Raw genomic sequence first — 6,513 nt, 5'->3', positions numbered from 1 at the left:
GGGAAAAAAATGCAGCGCTAAGAAATATTAGGAAGTTAGGGTGTAGTGAAACAATTAAGAGATGCTGTACTGAACAGTAAAGCATATGTGCAAAAACCATAAATGAAATGAACAAACACAGTATAAAGTGTCCACATATGGTAAATGGATGATTCCAAACTCAAATTAATAAGAGGAACTGGTATGGACCAAAAAATGATGTGAGACTAGAAAATAAAGTCAATGGTGCACGGTGTGGATCTGTGACTGTGAGTCAACAACGGGGTACAGAACTTCCGTAGCTGTAAACCAACATCTCGATATGGGGCATCAGAATGAAAACACCAGGAAGTAAGATAAGATGGGTACTCTTACCAGATGACGTGGACTCCACTGTCATATGACATGGAGTCAATGGTGCATGGAGCCAAACCTAGGCTGGAAAACGATATCCGGAACGGTGGAACCTCTGTCTCACTTCTCGACTTCTCTGGTGGGGTGAAGAAACATCAGGAAGGGCCGCCAACTGGATATCAGCCAATAGACCTCAAGGATGTGTTCCAAGGAGAAGCCGGGGACAGATTTGATCCAGACCCCGTGATGGAAGTAGGGCTACTGGAAGGCAGTTTCTTGCATCGGGGTAATATGCAAATAAAAAATAAAAAGCTTCTGCATAGTACAGGTAAACCAGGGATTTTTATTTCTAAAAATACCATACAAAAAATGGATAAAAGTGATCACAATTGAAATAAAATCTAAGCAGCGTAAGGAAGGGGAGATCGCCCATGAGTTGATTAGTGATACGTGAGGAAACAGGGAGTGAGCTGAGGGGTAGAGAAATAGATTTGGGTGTCGTCAGCGTAGAGGTGGTATTGGAAGCCATGGGAGGCTATCAGCTGACCCAGGGAGGAGGTGTAGATTGAAAATAGGAGAGGTCTAAGAACAGAACCTTGGGGGACCCAACTGAGAAAGGAAGAGGAAGTAGAGTTGTAGGAAACGCTAAAGGTGCGGTTGGATAAGTAGGAAGAGAACCAGCGAAGAGTACAGTCAAGGAGACCAAAGGCGTGGAGTTTTTTGAGGAGGAGGGGATGGTCAACCGTATCAAAGGCAGCAGAGAGGTCCAGGAGTAGGATTACAGAATAGTGTTGATTGGTTTTGACCGTTAGTAGATCGTTTGTTAGTTTTAGGAGAGCAGTTTCTGTGGAGTGTTGAGGACAAAATCCAGACTGAAGGGGATCAAGAAGGCTATTATCAGCGAGGTGGATGCTGAGTGGGTTGTAGACCAGACGTTGGAGGAGTTTGGATAAGAAGGGGAGCAAGGAGATGGGGCGTGGGTTGTTAAGATTGGATGGGTCCAGTGAAGGCTTTTTAAGTATGGATCTGACAAGTGCATGTTTTAGAGAGTTGGGGAACATACCAGAAGAGAGGGAGAGATTGAAGATGTGGCTTAGAGAGTGTAGCATAGAGCCAGAGGGTGAACGTAGCATTTGTGAGGGAACAGGATCCAGAGCGCAGGTGGTAAGGTGGACATTAGCAAGTAGTTTAGCAACCTCGTCTATAGTGATGTTTAAAGCGTGAAGGGTATCGGAACAGTAGAGATCTCCTCATGAATTGTATCAGTCTTCTGTTTGAAGTGATTGGCGATCTCCTGGGCAGTGAGTGAGTTGGCGGGTGGAGGACGAAGTAGAGAGCTGAAGGCAGAGAAGAGTTGACGGGGACGGGATGATAAGTTGCTAATGAGAGTGATAAAATAGGTCTGCTTGGCAGTGAGGAGGCTGGAATTGTATTTTTAAAGGGCAGATTTATATTGGTTGAAATCTCTTATGCCACAGGCGCTCATGAGCACGGCTACGTTTTTTTCAGACTTCTAGTATCATCTGTTTGCCAAGGTTGAAGCGGTCGGGGCCTGATTCTGTGTGTAGTGAGGGGGGCCATTGAGTCCAGTGAGGCTAGAAGTGAAGCGTTGTAGACAGAAGTGGCTAGGTTGGTGCAGGATAGGGGTGAGATTTTGTCGTAGAGGTTGCCGATAGCAGAGTAGAGAAGATAAGGGTTGAGATGACGTAGGATTCTGCGGGTAACTTTTAGGCGGTTGGAGGGAGAGTAGATGGAGGAGAGGGAGAGAGTGAAACTAATAAGGTGGTGATCAGAGAGAGGCAATGGATAGTTAGAGAGGTTGCATGGAGTGCAAAGGTGAGAGAAAACGAGGTCAAGGGTATTGCCTTCGGAGTGAGTGGGAGCATGTATCCACTGCTTCAGGTCAAAGGAGGATGTTAGGCTGAGAAGTTTGGAAGTGGCAGGAGTGTTAGTATTAATAGGGATGTTGAAGTCCCCGAGAATGATTGTGGGGATTTCAGAAGAAAGAAAGTAGGGTAGCCAGGCAGAGAGGTCATCAAGAAAGGTTGATACTGGTCCAGGGGGCCTGTAGATCACAGCTATCCTTGGAGAAACTAGAGGGAAAAGACGAATGCAGTGTGCTTTGAAAGAGGAGAGTGATAGAGAGGGAGGTGAGTGTAGTACCTGAAAGGTGCTATGTGGGGCTAGAAGGATTCTGACACCTCCTCCCCTTCATCCACTGGATCTGGAAGAGTGAGTCCAGAGAAGACCACCATGGGATAGGGCAGCAGAAGAGTCGTGGAGCCAGGTTTCTGTAATGGCGATTAGGTTAAATGAGTTGGCAATAAAGAGGTCATGGAGAGAGGTGAGTTTGTTGCAGACAGAGCGGGAGTTCCAAAGGGCACAAAAGAAAGGGAGTCTGGTCTTGGGAAGAATAGAAATGGGAACTAAATTGTGTTAACTGCGGCTGCTACCAGAGGGTGCAGGGTGATTGGTGCATGGGGTACAGTTAAATGATTGAGGCCCGGGGTTTGGGATATATCTCCAGAGGTTAGAAGCAGGAGAGTGAGGGAGGTAATATGGGAGTGGGATTTATATGAAGGGACATGGCCCAGAGTCTTATGCCGCGTACACACGGTCGGACTTTTCGTCTACAAAAGTCCGACAGCCTGTCCGACAGACTTCCGGCGGACTTTCGGCGGACTTGCAGCAGACTTTCTAACGAACGGACTTGCCTACACACGACCACACAAAAGTCCGACGGATTCGTACGTGATGACGTACACCGGACTAAAATAAGGAAGTTCATAGCCAGTAGCCAATAGCTGCCCTAGCATGGGTTTTTGTCCGTCGGACTAGCACACAGACGAGCGGATTTCGGGGTCCGTCGTAGTTACGACGTAAAGATTTGAAGCATGTTTCAAATCTAAAGTCCGTCGGATTTGAGGCTGAAAAAGTCTGCTGAAAGTCCGGAGAAGCCCACACACGATCGGATTACCAGCCAGCTTTAGTCCGTCGGCGTCCGTTGGACTTTTGTAGACGAAAAGTCCGACCGTGTGTACGCGGCATTAGAGATTTTTAGTGTGTGGATTTAGAATTAGCAGGAGTTGGTGGGTGCAGTAATAAGGAGAGGACAGAAGTGAGGGTTATATATATATATATATATTATATAATATATGCTGTGGGGGGGAGAAGAGGGGTGAAGGAGAGATAGTTTAAGGATAGAGGACACAACTGTCAAAAGGAGTGGTAGAAAGTGCATTTTACAAGAGGAAAGAACTGAAGGGATAAACAAGGTCACCTGATGTCTGTCTGGTGTTTTTCAAAGTATTTTCTTGTGTCGATTTGCTTTGTGCATTTGCTGAACTGCAGAGTCAGAAGTGCATCCACTTATAGAAATATCCCCACTTTGAGAAAAAGCCGCAGTTGCAAATGTGCCCCCTGCAGATGCTTCCCCCCAAGAGAAGCTTATGTTTATACTCAGAGGGGTGGGTGCTGCGTGCATTTCAATTAGCAATCAAGAGGTAATAAAGGTTGGCTGGTTAACAGGGCAAAATTCTTACTTCAGAAACAGACTAGCAAGAGGGCACTAAAGTTAACGGGCCATAATTCTGGGTAAGACAAAGGAGATAATAAAGCATTGTAATGTGGACAGGTCTACAGACTGTTAAGCAAAAATAACATACCAGCAATTGCATTGGATGAGCCCTGGCACATGTGCTAATTGCATAAGCATTGCAATAGATGGACTATGGAATCTGTGTTGATTGCAGTGGCATGTACTGTGTCCTTAAAGCGGAGGTCCGCCTACCACTGCAAAAATTAAAAGCCAGCAGCTGCACATACTGCAGCTGTTGACTTGTAATAATTGGACACTTACCTGTCCTGGAGTCCAGCGATGTCGGCACCGCAGCCAGGGGCAGACTGATAACTCATGGGGCCCCCGGGCAATCAGAGATTATGGGGCCCCCAGGCAATCAGAGATTATGGGGCCACACAGTATACACACACACAGTATACAATCACACAGTATACACTTACATGTACACACAGTATACAATCACACGGTATACACATACATGTACACACAGTATACAATCACACAGTATACACAGACAGATGTAAAAAAAACAGATTTATCCATGCTGTCCCTGGTTTTACTGAGGCTGGCAGCCCTGATGGGGCCCCCGAGTGGCTCAATGGTCAGTCCGCCCCTGACCGCAGCTGATGTTCCCATAAGCTGTTGGGTGCTGCCTCCTCCATTGCGGCCTCACGCCGGGAACCCTACTGCGCACGAACGAGGCTCCTCTCTTCTCTCCTACTGGCCCGGCCGCCGGGGAGGGAGGAGGAGGGAGCCCGGGTGGTGATGTCAATACCCGCGGCTGAGGCTCCTGGAAGTGGGAACAGGTTACCTGTGAAAGACGACAGGTATCCTGTCCCCCCTCCCCCCCGAAAGGTGCCAAATGTGGCATCGGAGGGGGGGGGAGTACAACGAGTGGAAGTTCCACTTTTGGGTAGAACTCCGCTTTGAACTTGGAGTAACTTGAACAGCAAACACAATTGCAAAAAGGTTTGTGGTAAATGGGTTAGGAACCCTCTCAACCAGTCCTTATGCCAAGGAAAGCATAGTGATGAGCATCCTGCTGGGGGGACCCCTTTGCTCTCTGAAGATGTGGCAACGATGATGATGATGATGACCTCCTGATCCGACAGCAAGCAGGTCTCTACCAGTCTGCCTCCTCAGGTCATCCAGCTTTCCAATGGCACTTGTGGCTTCCTGGCCCAACTCAGTATTTACAAAAAGTTATTGATAAGATAGAACGAGTCCAGAGTGGAGCAACAAAAATGGTGAAAGGTCTGAAGGATAAAACATATCAGAAGAGACTCCAGAATTTTAAAGCAAAGTCCTACCCACATTTTATACTTTTCACCTCCGCGTTTGTAACTGCTGCACAATTTCTCATTAGGCACTTTTTTTCCCGTACTATATGTACCTTATCTCTCCGGTCAAAACTCCCGTGGTAAGGCACGTAATTTTCAGCCATGCATTGGCTCCTGAGATATGAGTGTCATCAATCCCCAGCAGTCAATGAGCATCCTGCAACACAATTTGTGCGCTGCACTTTCTATGATATGCGCACTCAAGATCAAGGGAGATGCATGCTGGGTAGCCAGCAGCACCGTATCCTGGTAGAAGCAACGAGTGGGATTCAGATGCCCACACTGAAGATGGGAGCGCACTCGCTGGGGGAACAACGTTCGTTTTTTAAAAAGAGAATGCTAATGTAGTGGTCTCCCCCACTTCCAAGGGCCTGATGGTGATCCCCAAAGCCAGGGAGAACTGACATTCCCCCTCAGGGTGCAGGTTACTAGGCATAGTGGGTGTAGTGAAAGTTGAAAAGGTGAAAGGTTTGAGCACCAGTCACTTTTTGTAAAATAAACAAAGAGTGCTTTATTTATCTTAACAGGAACGATGGGGACAGAGGGTTAGGGCACAGGACACCCTCCATAGACAAAAATAGATCTAGGCAGACAGCAATACAGAAAGAGGGCCTTTAAGCTGAATGCAGCAATCTGTATCTTGTAGCAACTGCTGTCTCCTATGGCCACAAATGCTCTCACTGTATCCTACTGTAGATCTTCGAGTTTGACTCACAGTAACCCACTGTAGATCTTTAAGCTCAGCTCGCCGTCTCTCTCACTAGACTTCTTAGACTCTCAGTCACACGCTGGATTCCCCAAGCTTCACCAACAGCTAACCGTTGTACTTTATCTTCAATCTTTACGTCCAGCTACCCACCGTACTCCTTCAAGTTTTGCTCACAGCTACTGCTGCATTCCAGGATGAGTCTCCACTGAAGCTTTCCCACTTACTTAACTGTCCCTGGCTAGTGAAGCGTCTGCTCTGATACTCCTTCAGAACTTCGTCCTTTCCAAACTTGCCTCCGGTAACAGGAATGGTCGCCCCTTTGTGGCAACTGCTTCTCCTTTACCTCCAGCAACGTTCAGGCTCCCTCGGGCTGAGCCTCTAACACATGCGGTTCCACCCCAGGCTTCGGGATTAACCTTGGCTGCTCCTCCTTTGGGGAAGCCTGAACTGCTGGAGAGGCCTTTAGTGTACCTAGCAACCAGCATTCCTCCTGGATAGGCCTCAGGCTTCAGGCCTAGCAACCAGGAGCTTCTCAACACACACCCACCCAG

The sequence above is a fragment of the Aquarana catesbeiana genome, linkage group LG10 (genome assembly GCF_042186555.1).
Source record: "Aquarana catesbeiana isolate 2022-GZ linkage group LG10, ASM4218655v1, whole genome shotgun sequence".
NCBI lineage: Eukaryota > Metazoa > Chordata > Amphibia > Anura > Ranidae > Aquarana > Aquarana catesbeiana.
Note: the sequence above shows the minus strand (reverse complement) of the source record.